The sequence below is a fragment of the Callithrix jacchus genome, chromosome 8, assembly GCF_049354715.1.
Source record: "Callithrix jacchus isolate 240 chromosome 8, calJac240_pri, whole genome shotgun sequence".
In the NCBI taxonomy this organism is placed as follows: domain Eukaryota; kingdom Metazoa; phylum Chordata; class Mammalia; order Primates; family Cebidae; genus Callithrix; species Callithrix jacchus.
In genome coordinates this window covers 130898503-130914438 of record NC_133509.1, presented here as the reverse complement: position 1 = coordinate 130914438, position 15936 = coordinate 130898503, and the positions used below count along the sequence as shown (strand labels likewise).

The 15936-nt window shown below is 45.9% G+C and overlaps 1 protein-coding gene and 1 long non-coding RNA gene across 5 annotated transcripts in view; one reads left to right on the top strand and one right to left on the bottom strand.

Annotated features, from left to right (window-relative positions):
* LOC144577469 (uncharacterized) overlaps positions 1-15936 on the top strand; it is a 551905-nt gene that overhangs the window by 28801 nt on the left and 507168 nt on the right. The gene's annotated exons all lie outside the window — the stretch shown is intronic.
* Positions 1-15936, bottom strand: part of C8H14orf132 (chromosome 8 C14orf132 homolog) — a 54129-nt gene that overhangs the window by 8378 nt on the left and 29815 nt on the right. Inside the window, exons 2-3 of one of the 4 annotated variants that reach the window (XM_078335712.1) lie at positions 2729-3957; positions 2549-2610 (exon numbers count right to left, since the gene is read on the bottom strand). The exons of 1 other annotated variant lie outside the window; for it this stretch is intronic. The gene's annotated coding sequence lies outside the window, so the exon portion shown is untranslated. Of the gene's footprint in view, positions 1-2548; positions 3958-15936 lie in introns of all 4 variants that reach the window. 2 more of the 4 variants (XM_054240323.2, XM_078335711.1) reach the window with 2 other exon arrangements.

Sequence of the window (15936 nt, the reverse complement as noted above, 5' to 3'; positions counted from 1 at the left end):
CGCCGCCCACGCGGCACGTCACTGCACACGGGATGCCAGAATGTTTGCATCCATGGATCAGAACTTCCTATTTCTGTTTCTAAAGGTTCTCTGCTGCACAGACTTCAGGTGGGAGGTGGGGTGCTCCAAGGGAGGGGGTGATACTGGACATAGCAGTGAAGAGGAGGCCCTTCCCTGCCCCAGCCCAGGAGGCCCATGTCCAGGCTTCCCAGCAACCCCCAGGCCTTCTCCAGAGGCAGAATGTGCATGTGCATTCCCAGGCTGGCACAGACACCTATTTGGCCCATAATCGATGTTCTTTTGAAGGGAACCTGAGTGAATGAACACGACACGGTGATGCCTGCATTGGGTGCACAGTTACCGAGCACTGCATGAGACAGTAGTCTCTGTGGAGCTCCTGCTATGGTCAGGGGCTGTGCTAGAGATAGTAAAATACTCTCAATCACTCAACTATCCTGGCAGAGGCTACTGTAACCCCATTTTATAGATGGATAAGCAGAGGTCAAGGCCATAGCATTAATCTGTGGTGGTGTCAGGGTTGAGAGCCAGGAGCATCTGACTGTGAGCCAGGGCACCCCCTGCTCTGCATGCAGCCCCATGGGCTCCAGGGTCAGCCTCCTGGAACATGGGAGGCACACAGGTGCCTGGGCAGCTGCTGTTTAGAAGCTCCCTGGCTCACCTTGAGTCTCACAAGGCTCTTCTTAAAGGATGACCATTACCAGGTCACCAGGTGGTTCCTGAACATCTGCTTCCAATGGGCTTCTGCCAGAAGGCACTCGGCACCTGTATTCCTAACATGGTGCTGTCCTTGAGGGATGGAACAGAGCAGTCGTTGACCTTGGGAGTGCAGTGACTGGGAGGGACTGCTATGGGGCTCAGAGCAGGCCAGGCGCAGTTTCATCGCGGGGGCTGCCAGTTACCATGCTGGGTTCACCTCTCGAGGGGTACATTTTTATGTAAGTACTTCTTATGTGTATAACATATCCCATTAATACATTTAAATTAAATATAATGACCAATGCAAACAAGAATATAACAACGGTTTTTTATGTTAAAAATATAATTATAAGTGGGAATAAAAGAATTGCAGGTGGATGGGTGCAGGTGAATCAGGCACATACCAGCTAATGGACAGCTTCCCCTTGCCTAGGCGACATCGTGAGTGCCCTTGCCCGGCCTGGTGTCCTCTTAGAAAGCAGGCTCAGGGTGGGAAGTAGTGCTTCCTTCCTCTTGGGCATGGTGAGGCTGCGGGGGCTTGTTCTGCCCCCACATTCCCTGGTGGCCCCTGGCAGACTCCCCAGAATTAACCCGTGTTCCTGTCCCTTCCCACTCATTGCATGTCGCTCCTCCCTTGCCAGGACCATGACACTGGGGGCTCAGACAGATGTCTCCCTGGACTCCACGCGTGGGATCTGACCCACTTTCCCACCCTGGAACTCTCTGGGCATACGTCCCGTCTCTCTCCTCTCTTTAGGGCACATGTGAATGTGATGAGCATTTTCATCCAAATCACTGGGGAAAGAGGAAGGGAATCTGGACAGAGCTTTTTGTGGGGCCCACATGGGCCCTCCCACCCATTGGGTCAGGGAGGTGCCCTCCAGCCTCTGCACCCCTTGTTCCTCTGACTCCCTTCAGATATTTATTTAATGCCTTTGAGCTTCAGTTTCCTCTTTCTGCTGTGACTAGTTACCACAAGACAAGCACAGTGCCTGAAAACAACACCAACTTATCATACAGTTTCAGAGATCTCACGAGACTAAAATCGAGGTGTTGGCACAGCTGCACTTCTTCTGGAAGCTCTAGGGGACAATCTGTTTTCTCACCCTTCCCAGCTTCTAGAGGCCGCCCACATTCCTGGGCTCATGGCTCCTTCCTCCATCTTCAAAACCAGCAGTGTGGCACCTTCTAATCTCTCTCTCATCTTCCAGCCCTGCTTTTAGAAGGGCACTTGTGATGACACTGAGCTCCCCTGGCTAATCCAGGCCGCTCCGCCCATCTCAAAATCCTTAATCATACCTGCAAAGTCCCTTTGGCCATGAATGGCAACCCATCCACAAGTTATAGGAGTTAGGACATGGACATCCTTGGAGGGGACATCATTCTGCTGACCATACCCCAGACTTCTGTTCCAGGAAGGAGTCAGGATGGTGTGCATAACTGGATCTCCACCTCCCACTGGACAGAACTCTTGAAGGCAAGGATATGGTCTACTCATCACAAACTCTCTCAGCCCAATTCTTAACAAACAGAAAAAAGCAACAAGTAAAAGCATGTGTAATTAATGAATTTGAAATGAGCAGGAGGGCTCCCCACAGGCAGTACTTCATATACCCCAATCATGGAACTCCCAGCTGTGGGACAGGCCTCATGGGGAGTCCTCTTTGTCCTGCACCTGTGGTGGGAGCTCAGAACTGCTAGAGAGAATGGTCAGTGTTGGATGGATTCTGCTGTTTTGGAGCGTGGGAAATGAGGGTGGGTTCTGGTGTCAGAAAGCTCGGAGGTAAATCCTACTTTGCCACATATGGTGGACCTTGGGTGAATTACTTACCCACTTGCCTCAATTTCCCTTCTGTAAGTAATGAAGCCAATGCAGTCCAACCAGTGAGATTGCTGCAAGCAGTGAATAAGATCATATGTAATAAAGCATGGCCCAAGACAGTTACACAACAGTTACCAATATTCCTTCCCTCTGTTGTCCTTGTAGGAGAGTATTATATTCATCTCTTACCCAGCTGCTTAAGCCAGAGTGAGGAAATCAGGGACACGGCATTTCTGGTCATGTGATTTTTGTGTGATAGATGACCACTCATGTTCAGTTGTCAGCAGATGGCCGCCCGCGCCCCCCGTGTATGCTGAGACAGGTGGCTGAGAGGCACTCCAAAGCTGGTCAGCCCTGTTTCTCCATCCGTCTATCTCAGGTTTGTTGATTCTATTTTGTTTTGATATTTTTTTCCTTTGTAAAATAGATTCTAAATTGAAAGTGCTGAGTTAGACACAAAAATAACTTAAAACAGCAGGGTCCCATGACTTGAAAAAAATTCAGTCTCAATTCCATCATTTGGAAGTTTCAAAAATTTGATCAGGAGCTGGCTTGTGGTCAGAATGAGTGGTGTTGGCTGAGGTCATCTTGGAAGCAGGTGGCGAGAGAATGTCTCTCTCAAAGCCCGCCCAACCAGCTCCGGTCTATTTTAGCCACTTTTTTTTTTTTTTTTTTTTTTTTTTTGAGACGGAGTTTCGCTCTTGTTACCCAGGCTGGAGTGCAATGGCGCAATCTCGGCTCACCGCAACCTCCGCCCCCTGGGTTCAGGCAATTCTCCTGCCTCAGCCTCCTGAGTAGCTGGGATTACAGGCACGCGCCACCGTGCCCAGCTAACTTTTTGTAATTTTTAGTAGAGACGGGGTTTCACCATGTTGACCAGGATGGTCTCGATCTGTTGACCTCGTGATCCACCCGCCTCGGCCTCCCAAAGTGCTGGGATTACAGGCTTGAGCCACCGCGCCCGGCCTATTTTAGCCACTTTTAAAGATGCCCTTCTGGTGCAGCATGCCACTGCTGGAAATGAACAACTTGGCTTCTTACACCAGCGGGCAGGGGTGGCCACCGGCCTTCGAGAGAACGGCATTCTTGGATGAGGTTTTGACTCAGAGCAGATGTGGGGGTGTGACCCTTAACCTTAAACCCTAAAAAGCTACTGCGCAGAAGAGAGTGGCTTAAGGGGGCAGAACAAGAAAACGGTCTCCTGACACCAGCAAGCAGGACAACATAGGATGACCTGGGGAGTGATGGGGGGCTTCTTTCCCTATCAGAGAAGATATTCACATCAAGATTAAAAAAAAAAGTTGACTGGGCGTGGTGGCTCATGCCTGTAATCCCAGTGCTTTGGGAGGCCATGGTGGGAGGATTGTTTGAGGTTACGAACTCAAGATCAGTCTGGGTAACATAGTGAGACTCCATCTCTACAAAAAAATTAAAAAAAAAAACTATCTGGGTGTGATGGTGAACACTTGTGGTTCCAGCTACTAGGGAGGCTGATGTGGGATGATCGCCTGAATCCAGGAAATGAAGGTTGCAGTGGGGTAGGATGGCACCATGGCACTCCAGTCTGTCTCAAAAAAAGAAAACAAAAAACACTGTTGGCTTGTTGAAGAGAGAAGGCTGTATTTTCTGCCTACACCTTTCAGAAGGCAGGATCTTCCACAGGATCACAGTATCCCCAGTGCCTGAACCGGAGCAGCACTCAAAAAATATTTGGTGAATGAATGAATTCTAGGACCATCCGTCCAGAATCCTGAGGGCATGATGAGATTTGGCCCCAGGGCCAACATTGTCTCGTGGTGTGATCTAGACCCGTTTCTTAACCACCTCTGAGACCGCGGTTTCTCAGTCAAAAAAAAGGAAAATAATAAAGACATCCTCATGGAAGGGGGCTGCTGGGAGGTTCTTAGCACTGGATGAAAAAGGCTTCTTGGGGAAAAAGGCAAATCACAGAATAAACTCAGATAGCATTCCTGATCAAAAACACGCGTGCATAATATTATCATGTATTACGCATGGATTTATACATAAGTTAGTAAAATTACCAACATAGACTGTGAAGCCAGATTCATGATGGCAGCTACCTCTGGGAAAGGGGGCGATGGGAAAAAGGAGACTGATTTCATCTGCAGTCATTTCTTATAAGGCAAGACAAGGCAAACATAATAAAATATTATAAATGGCCTATTCTGGTCAGTGGGTATATGAGTGTCTGTTATTTTTTGGCATTTTTGCCTTGAAATTAAGAGCAGTGCATTGAGCATTGGAGCGCACCACACACGTGATGGTCACAATTGATCGTGGCCATGGGACTGAGTGTTCTCTGAATTCAGGAGGGTGTCCCAGGCTCAGGGTCCCTGCCCCGCAGTGTTGGGGCACTGTGTGGCATGTGGTGGCTGAGTGCAGTGTGTGGGGGGGGTGCCAGGTGGTTGGGCTATCGTGGACAATGAGACAGCCTCTCACGGAAGCCTCAGAGGGCCCTGCCTTCCAGACAGTCTCCACCCTGCTCCCAGAGTAGAGCTGCTCCAAGGAGTAAGGAGGCCTTTAGATCTCCACCTGTTCCTGTAAGGAAGAGACAGTAATATAATTCTCCCCTAAGCTGCACCTCTACAAAGAAAGGAACAGAAAATGCTTTCAGAAGGAAATCTTTAAAGCGTGGTTATCAGAGGTGACCCTGGCAGGCCTTTCAGAGGACAGGTAAACATGAACCAACGGAAGTGTGATTGTGATGGCTTCTGATACGGGGGCCACCAGACCCTCCTCCCTTAAGTGTATTAAGTGCCCAGCTTGACCTCACCCATCCTGCAGCACCCTGGCCCAGAACAGCTAAAATCTGATGCTCCTGGGCAGTAAATTTTAGAGTTAAATTTGTTTGGGGGTAAAGACAACTATGCCCCCAGTGGGCTGTGCTGCTCCCACGTTGCACTGGGTCTGGAGACCTGAGATCTGGCCCTGCTCCAGCCCTGCCTCATCTTGGAGCCTTACATACTGGGAAGCGGCTTGGTTGGGGTTATAGCTAAGGTCAGAAGTCCCTGCCCAATACTAAGAAGGCTGAAGTCAGTTATAGACTATAGACGGGCCTAAAGTGAGTACCTGTGTGGCAAATATTGCCCTATAAACCTTCAATAAAATTCTCAAACAAAATATAAGTTGCCCAGTTAAATTTGAATTTCAAATAAACACCACCAAAACTTTTAACATAAGTATAGCCCACATATTAGCATAAGTATATCCCACATATGGCATGGGCTATACTTATCCCAAATAATTATTTGTTGTTTATCTGACAATGAAATTTAACTATGCATCCTTTATTTGCTGCATCTGACAACTCTATGTGTGGCTAATCTAAAACATAGCAGCAATTTCAGAATTTGCCCAAGGAACCATGCCTTCAGTTTTGTCTCTTCAGAAAGCACCGTCTGTGACTCAGGCTCTCTGGGGGACCCGGCACATTGGAAATCAGCAGGAACTGCTGGGAGGCTAGGCTCTGAAAGGTACGGTGGCCTCCTGACCTGGGACGGGCAGGACGGCAGGACCATGCACAGGCAGGCAGGTCTTACTGAAGGGACGAGTGGTGCCTGAAGAGGCCCCAAAGGGGGATGTGAGATGCTGATGCCAGCCAGCCCAGTCTGCCTGCTGGACTGGGTCACTCCTGTTGCTGGGTCTGTTCCCTGTCTCAACACGAGAAATCCAGCCTGGGACCCACAGGACCATTTTGACAATAGGTGAATATGATAAAAGGCGCAGATAGAGTAAGCCCACCCCACTGCAGATTACAGCTCAGGACCCTAGGCAGGTGCAGACAAGCAATGGCAGAGGACCCTGACAAGAAGGCAGCAGCAGCTGGCTCGGGGAGAGAAGACAACTCTGGAGAAAGATGGACATTGTGAGCTTACTGGGGTTTTGGCCTTTTTTATCTCCCAGGATTGAGCACAAAAGCTCTAGGAGAAACACCCTCTCTCTAGAGAGGAGACCAAGAAGCCAGGCTCTTGTGAGCTGACAGTTTGAAGGGAATCCCCAGTTTTTGCTTGTTTTCTCTCCTGGCCCTGCCTCTCAAGGCAGTGTCAGTTGTTGAGCTGTGTTGCCACGGTTGTGATGGCAGCAGGGACAGTGACCTAAACACAAGAGAAAACCCTTCCCGCTGGCCAGAGGAACCTGGGGAAGGGCCCCACAGTCTGAAGAGTGTGGGGGCTCCCTTGATCTCTTCCATTTTCTCTTACTGCTTTGCCCACAGGGTGCCCCGGCGGTGAGACCCGTGCAGCAGCACAGGAGGATGCAGCAGGCAGAAATGCTGGCTTTGCAGCCAGCGGGTTAGGCAGACAGTGTCAGGGAAATCCCAGCGGGATTCGCTCATTAGCTATAGTTAGTGTATTTTACATGTGGCCCAAGGCAATTCTTCTTCTTCCAGTGTGGCCCAGGGAAGCCGAAAGGTTATGTGAACCTGTACACATTTTGGGTCACCCCAAACTGCATGCACGGAATAGATTCAAAGAAGCACTGTAAAGGCTCTGATAGCTGAACTGTGGCACAAATCCCTGCTGTGTCAAGACTGATCCCTCTAGTGGTGCACCTACAGGACAGACCCAAATGGCATTGCAAAGGCTTTATAGTCTGAATGGCATGCAACCACTGCTTATAGGAGGCGACAGAGAATTTTCAGGTCAGACCCAACCTGCTAAAACAAAGCAATGTTCTAACATTTTTAACACGATGCAGTGTACTAGTTTGCTCTGGCTGCCGTAACAAAATACCCAAGACTGGGTGGCTTAAACAACAGAGATTTAGTCCCCCACGGTCCTGGAGGGTGGACGTCCAAGATCAAGGTGTCGACAGGGCTGGTTTCTTCTGAGGCCTCTCTCCTTGGCTTGCAGGTGGCTGCTTTCTCCCCTTGTCTTCACATGGTCTTCCCTCTGTGCATGTCTGTGTCCCAGTTTCCTATTCTGATAAGGACCTCAATCATACAGAACTAGGACATACTCTAGTGACCTCACTTGAACTTAATCACCACCTTTAAAGACACTATCTCCAAATACAGTCACATCTAAGGTATTGGGGGTTAGGGCTTCACCGTAGGAATGGTGAGGGGGCAACAAGTCAGCCCATAGCCCTCAGCATCTCACAACATAATATCCAAAACGCCCAGAATCCAATCCAAAATTATCACACCTCAGCACTTCTCTCTTGGTATAGAAAGAAATAGGAAATCAACAAGGGCACAGAAGACCTGAACACACCATCAACCAACAGGGTCTAATTGACATGTATTGAACCTCCCACCTGACAAAAGAATGCACATTCTTCTCAAGGGCACATGAAATCGTCACCAAGACAGACCATATCCTGGGTCACAAAGCAAACCTTCACAAGTTTAAAGGAATCAAAATCCTACGAAATGTGCTCTCTGATCATATTGGAATTAAACTAGGAGTTAATATTGGGAAAATCTCCCAAGACTTGGAAGCTAAACCACATACTTCTAAATAATCCATGGGTCAAGAGGGAGGTCTCGAGGGAAACTAGCAAATACTCTGAACTGGATACAATTGAAAATACAAGTTATCAGCATGCATTGATGCAACTAAAGCAGTGCTTAGAGAACAATTCATAGCCCTAATTGTTTATATGAGAGAAGAAGAAAGGTCTCAATTCAATCATCTAAACCAAGCTTGTCTGAACCACGGCCCATGGGCTGCATGTAGCCCAGGATGGCTTTGAATGGGCCCAACACAAATCCATCAACTTAAAACATTATGATCCCCTCATCAGCTATCATTAGTGTATTTTATGTGTGGCCCAAGGCAATTCTTCTTCCAATGGTTCCAGTGTGGCCCAAGGAAGCCAAAGGTTGGACATCCCCGATCTAAACTATACCTTAAGAACTTAGAAAGGGAAGATTAAATTAAACCAAAAGCATACAGAAGGAAAGAAATAATAGAGATAAGAACAAAACTCAGTAAAATTAAAAACAGAAACAAAAGAGAAGAATCAATGACTCTACAATCTGGTTCTTTTAAAAGATCAATAACATTGATAAACCTCTCAGCAGACTGAGCAAGAAGAGAGAAAACACAAATTATCAATGTCAGAAATGGGAAAGGAATATATTGCTACAGACTTCACTGACAGCAAAAGGCAGACAGTAAGGAATTACTGAGATGATTAAAAACAACTACATACCCACAGGTTTGACAATGTCGGTGAAATGAATCAGTTCCTTTAAAAACACAAGCTACCAAAACTTACTCAAGAAAAAAAGATAAACCACACAGTCCTTATAGCTATTAAATAAATTAAAGTTTTCATTAAAAATCTGGGAAAAAAAAATCACCAAATGATTTTATTGAAGAATTTATCAAAAATATAAGGAAGAAAAATACCAATTGTAGACATTCTGTTCCAAAAACTAAGGGGAAAGAACACTTGCAACTCATTTTATGGAAAACTTCCCAACTCATCTAAACAAGCAGCATTACTCTGCTAACAAAATCAAAGACATTATAGGAGCAGAAAACGGTGGATCAATATCTCAAGTGAATACAGACCAAAAGCAGTCAACGAGATATTGGCAAATTGAATCCAGCAATATATAAACAAGATAATGCAAAGCATTCAAACATTAAAAAAAATCTATCCATGTAATTCATGCCACACTAACTATGAAGAAGCAAAACAATCATATCAATAGATGCAGAAAAAGCATATGACAAAAGTAAGCATCCACTCATGATTAAAAACTCTTAGTCAGCCGGGCGCGGTGGCTCACGCCTGTAATCCCAGCACTTTGGGAGGCTGAGGCGGGTGGATCATGAGGTCAAGAGATCGAGACCATCCTGGTCAACATGGTGAAACCCCGTCTCTACTAAAAATACAAAAATTAGCTGGGCATGGTGGCGCGTGCCTGTAATCCTAGCTACTCAGGAGGCTGAGGCAGGAGAATTGCCTGAACCCAGGAGGCGGAGGTTGTGGTGAGCTGAGATTGCGCCATTGCACTCCAGCCTGGGTAACAAGAGCGAAACTTCATCTTAAAAAAAAAAACAAAAAAACAAAAAACCTCTTAGTCAACTAGAAATAGAAAGGAACTTCCTGGATCTGAAAAAGAACATCTAGAAAACAAAACCAAACAACCTATAGCTAACATCATACCTAATGGTGAAAGAGTGAATGCTTCTCCCTATGATCTAGGGAATATGAGAAGATGTCTAATCTCACCATCCCATTCAAAATCACACTGAAAATTTTTGCCAGTACAATAAAGCAGGAAAAAGAAATAAAAGTCATATCTACATAGATGCCTTATATATAAAGAAGGCATAAAACTACCTCTAACTGTAGAAGACATGGCTGTCTGTATAGAAAATCTCAAGGAATTTCCAAAAAAATCGTATGACTAATAACTGAATTTTGGAAGATCATAGAACACAAGGTAAATACTAAAAGATCAGTTGTATGTCTATACTCAAGCAACAAATAATATGAACTTAAGCCAAAAAGCACCATTTATAACAACACCAAAAAATAAAATACTTAGTGTAGATCTAACAAAATATGTGTAGGATCCACATGCCAAAAACAACATACTGATGGGATAAAGAAGAAGATGGAAATAAACGGAGAGAAATACTATGGTCGTGAACTCAAAGACGCTATATTGCTAAGATGTGAATTCTCCCCAGATTGATGTAGAACCTCAGTGCCATCCCAGCAAGAATGTTTGTCGATGCCAACAAGCTGATTCAAACCTTTACTTGCAAAGGCAAAGGGCTAAGCATAGTTAAAACACTTTTGAAAAAGAAAACAAATTTGGTGAACTCATGCTACTGTATTTCAAGACTTATTATAAAGCTACAGTTATCAAGAGAGTGTAGTGTTACCAAAAGGATGGATACATCCATTAAATGGAGGGTCCAGCAATTAGATGTGCATAATATGTCCAATTAATTTTTGAAAAAATGGCAAAAGCAATTCAATGGAGAAAGGATCATCTTTTCAATAAATGATGCTGGGACAAGTGAGCATCAGTATGCAATGATATAGAGAGAGATAGATACGTGAACCTGGAACACAGTCTCTTACACAAAAATTACAAAACAGCAGCAGCAACAAAAACAAAACTTGTGCCTTATATGAAAAATTCAAAATGGATCTTACACCTGAAAGAAATCATAAAACTATAATACCTTTACAAAAATACATAAGAGGAAAATGTGTTTAACCTTGTGTTAGGTAGAGTTACTAGACCCAACATCAAAAGCATAACCCATACAAGAAAACACTGCAAACCAGATTTTATTAAAATTAAAAATGTTTTCTCCATGAAAAACACCATCCAGAGAATGAAAAGACAAGGCACAGGCTCGAAGAAAGTATTTACAAAACATCTATCTGACAAAGAACTTAGAAGTAGAATATATAAAGAACACTGAAAACTCAGCAATAAGAAAACAACCCACTGTTTAAAACTTCAACTTCTATATTAAGTCCTGGGTCCATGTGCAGGATGTGTAGGTTGTTACATAGGTTAACACGTGCCATGTGGTTTGCTGCACAGATCAACCCATCACCTAGGTAGTAAGCCCAGCCTCCGTTAGCTATTCTTCCTGATGCTCTCCCTCCTCTCACCCTTCCTAACAGGCCCCAGTGTTTTGTTCCGCTCATGTGTTCATGTGTTCTCATTGCTCAGCTCCCACTTATGAGCGAGAGCATTCAATGTCTGCTTTTCTGTTTCTGTTAGGTTGCTGAGGATTAACAACTTCCAGCTCCATCCATGTTCCTGCAAAGGACATGATCTCATTCCTTTTTATGCCTGTGTAGTATTCCATGGTGTATGCGTACCATATTTTCTTTATCCAGTCTGTAATCGATGGGCATTTGGGTTGATTCCATGTCTTTGCTATTGTGAATAGGGCTGCAATGAACATGCACATGCAGGTATCTTTATAATAGAATAATTTATTGTATATTCTTTTGGGTATAGGCCCAATAATGGGATTGCTGGGTCAAATGGTATTTCTGCTTCTAGATCTTTGAGGAACTGCCACACTGTCTTCCACAATGGTTGAGCTAATTTACACTCCCAGCAACAGTGTAAAAGCATTCTTTCTCTTTACAACACGTCAGCGTCTGTTGTTTCTTAACTTTTTAATAATCACCATTCTGACTGACATGAGATGGTATCTCACTGTGGTTTTGATTTGCATTTCTCTAATGATTGGTGATGTTGAACTTTTTTTTCATATGTTTGTTGGCCATGAAATGTCTTCTTTTGAGAAGTGCCTGCTCGTGTCTTTTGTCCACTTTTTAATGGTGTTGGAAAACAATCCACTTTTAAAAATAGGTAAAAGATCCGAACAGCTAAATGGGAGATACGTCACTGAACAAGAAATATATATGAAGGGCAAATAAACACTTGAAAAGGTGTTCATCATCATCAGGTAGGGAAATGTAAATTAAAACCGCCACGACATAACTCTACACATCTATCATAATGGCTAAACTTTTTTTTAATTAACAAAATTGTTTTTACTAAGTTCTGGTGAGAAAGTGGACCAATCGGAACTCTTGTACCTTGCTGTGGGAAGCAATAATGCAGCCATTTAAAGAAAACAGTTCTGACAAAATTAAACACATGTTTATCATATGACCCAGAAATCCCACTTCTGCATATTTACCCAAGAGGAATAAAGACTTATGTTCACCAAAAACCTGTGTGCAAATGTGTGCAATGGCTTTATTCATAAGTGCCCACGCTGGTAACAATGAAAATGTCTTTCAACTGGTGAATGGGTGAACTATCATCCATTCACACAGCAGAGTACCACTCGGCGATAAAAATGAACAAGTTATTGATGTCCACAATGCCATGGGTGAATCTCAAATGCATTTGGTTATACTGAATGAAGCCGTATGGGAAAGGCCATTTAGATGGCATTCTGGATGAGGCAAAAAACAATGGAGTGGACAACAGAAGACACAGGGGTGTGGTAGGGGGTGGCTGACTGCAAGGGACAGCAGGAGGAGATTTTTTGGGGTGATGGAAAGTTCTACATTTTGATTGTGCTCATGGTCACAGGGTTCTGTGCATCTGTTAAAAGTTACAGAAACATATCATCCCTCCCAGAAATTAATTTTCTGGTATGCATATTAGCAAGTAAATCAAAAGTGCATCTGGGAAGGAGACTCCGGCATTTGCTCTGAGCCAGGCACTGTGGCAAGCACGGCATTCATCATTCCATGCAGTCCTCAGGGCCCGTGGGAGATGGTGGTAGCTTTCCCACTGCACAGACTCAGCTGAGGCCCAAGCGCCCAGAGCCAGGCTGGACCCCAACCCACGTCAGCCTCCTCGTCACAAGCTCTTTCTACAGTACTGAGATGTTACTGCATATATGACAAAGATGATTGGCAAATTGAGACTCAGTGGACCTCGGCCCATGGCCAAGGTCACTGTGGCATTTTGACAGGCTTGCAGAGGACCTGCAGAGCGTGTGACAACTTTCCTGAGGAAGTGCTCAGAAGGATTCTCCAACAGTGTGAGCATGGCTCCTGGAGTCCCAGGCCTTTCCATCCACATCCCCCACCTTAAACCTAATGGCCGTTCCAACCTAGGGACTCTCTTGAGCCCTGCAGGACCAGTGTGGCGTCTGAGTCAGAGGCACCTCCAAAAAGAGCTTCTCCCTTCACACAACCTCCCTCCACCTCTCTGTGAGGCTGCATTCACATGGCTCTCCCATGCATGCCCTGAAGCTTTGCTGAGGCTCTAGCTGGTTGATTTTAGCAAAAGTTCTTTGTGACAAAGGTCCAGGGCTGGAAAGGCACAAGGCAGGGTGGACATCCACCAGCCCTGGCAGGGCAGCCTGTGTCCCACCTCCCTGCAGCTGTCCACACTCCCCCTGGGGCCAGTCTCCTGCTGAGACACCTGGGCTCTCATCACCACAGAGCAGGGCTCAGCTTCCCAAGGTTGAGTGGCACCATCCCTCAGGGTGGCAACAGGCTGGGTCCACAGGCTGCCACCTGGAACCCCATCAGGAGAGAGGCTGGGACTGTGGCAAGCTGGTCAAAGACTGGGGATCCCCGCTGGGCAGTGTGTGTGTTCATGGCTTAATTGGGGCAACAGCAGCAGTGATGATGACAATCAGAACGCTTGAGTTTATTTGCCACTAAATCGGGGGAAGGCAGAGAAGAGACAGGGGCTTGTTCAGGGCATTTCACTATAGGAGAAAGACCCCTGGTGATGAAGGCTTGAAGGGAGATATGGGCAACAGAAGGAGAGTGATACGGTTTGGCTGTGTTCCCACCCAAATCTCATCTGGAATTGTAGCTCCCCAAACCCTCATGTGTTGTGGGAGGGATCTGGTAGGAGGTAATTGGATCAGAGGGGCAATTAACCCCTTGCTGCTGTTCTCGTGATAGTGAGTGAGTTCTCACACCAACTGATGGCTTTATAAAGTGGCTTTCCCCTCTTTTTCTCAGCACTTCTCCTTCCTGCCATCATGTGAAGAAAAACATGTTTGCTTCCCTCTCCGCCATGATTGTAAGTTTGCTGAGGCCTCCCCAGTTATGTGGAATCGTGAGTCAATTAAACCTCTTTCCCTTATAAATTACCCAATCTCAGGTATGTCTTTATTATCATCCTGATAATGGACTGATACAAACCTCACTGGATGTTGCTTCCCTGTCTCAGCACATCACCAAAGGCTCAGAGTGAGCTCAGCTGTCTCTGCAAACTGCAGACAATGATCAATGACCTTCACAGCACAGCAGTCATTAACTCACCGTGGCTTATCTGCCTGCCAGAGATCCTACCACCCTAAGGATGAAGAAACTAAGGTGATTCAGGTGCACCCCACAAAGATGCAGGGCATGCATACATCCCTGCACACCTTCCATCTGAATCTTCAGAACTGCCAGTGACTCTGGTGGGGTAATTTCTATCCATCCCTTTAACAAAAGGGGATGCAGAAACTACCTCTAGAAAAGGTTAAGTGATTTGCCTAAGGTTAGTCCCTCAGCTAGCAAGGAGTAGAAGGGGTCAGTGTGTGTGTCTGCATGTATATGTGTGTGTGTGTGTGTGAGAGAGAGAGAGAGAGAGAGAGAGAGAGAGAGAGAGAGAGAGAGAGAGACAGAGAGAGAGAGAGAGACAGAGACAGAGAGAGAGAGACAGAGAGAGAGAGACAGAGAGAGAGAGAGACAGAGAGAGACAGAGACAGAGAGAGAGACAGAGAGAGAGACAGACAGAGAGAGAGAGACAGAGAGAGGACAGAGAGAGAGAGAGACAGAGAGAGAGAGAGAGAGAGACAGAGAGAGAGAGACAGAGAGAGAGACAGAGAGAGAGAGAGAAAGACAGAGAGAGAGACAGAGAGAGAGAAAGACAGAGAGAGAGAGAGACAGAGACAGAGAGAGAGAGAGACAGAGAGAGAGAGACTTCACGTACACAGGCGAATGGACCTTGCAATCCACACATCACTTCAAATCAGATCTGGGTTTCCTGGGACATGCCTCAAGTGTCTCTTCCTCCTGAGGACTTGTGTTTCTACAAACATGGCTCCAGTTTTATCTCCATGGGCCTCTTCAAGAAGAGAGAAACGGAGAGACCTTTAGTTGGTGCAGAAGGAGAAGAATGAGGTGGCAATAGGTAACTGGCTCCAGAGAGGGAAGGCTGGGCTGAGGTCAGCTCCAGTGATCCAAGGAAAGAATGGCTGCCTGGCTATGATACACTGAGATGGTCAATCGATTATTTAAAAGGTAAACAACCGGGTAAGGACCCTAGGACTCTAGGCACCTAGACTTAGTCACCAAGGAAAATGGACAATTCCACGGGCACAACCCGAGTGCCCTCCGCAGTGGAAAACCCTCCTTTGTCCACAGGGTTCCTACTTCATAGGCTCTTGGTTTAGCCCCAGCTACAAGTGGAGGTGAGGTCTAGGGGTGCATTTCAGCCAATCTGCCTGGCTTAGTACAAAAGCCGACCTGTGTTCCTGGGGCAGGGCTCTCAGGTGTGGAATAGTAAGTGGAAGCAGGATGATGGAATGTGCTGTGCATTTCCTCCCCGGGGTCTTTGGAAGGCCCTGGAAGAAATGTTAACAAGCACAAGGTTGAAGACTTCTCCTCAATGAGATGTCTGTGCCAAGAGCATAAAAATAAACTTCAGCCTTAAAAAATAAAGGTTGGTTGGCGTTTGCTGGGAAGAAGGGATCTCAATGTAGAAAGCCATCCTCTCTAAAACAATACACATTGAGGTTCTTCAAAACTTAACAAAAAAGCAGGATTTTGTGATGTGCAGTCCCACATCATCAAGGCCTTCAACTCTATTACACAAGCAACTCTTGGAAGGCCACGGGCATGTGTCAGTCTCTGAGCCCTGGGCCCTTAAGGCCAGTGGAGGAGGCTGAAGCCTTCGAAAG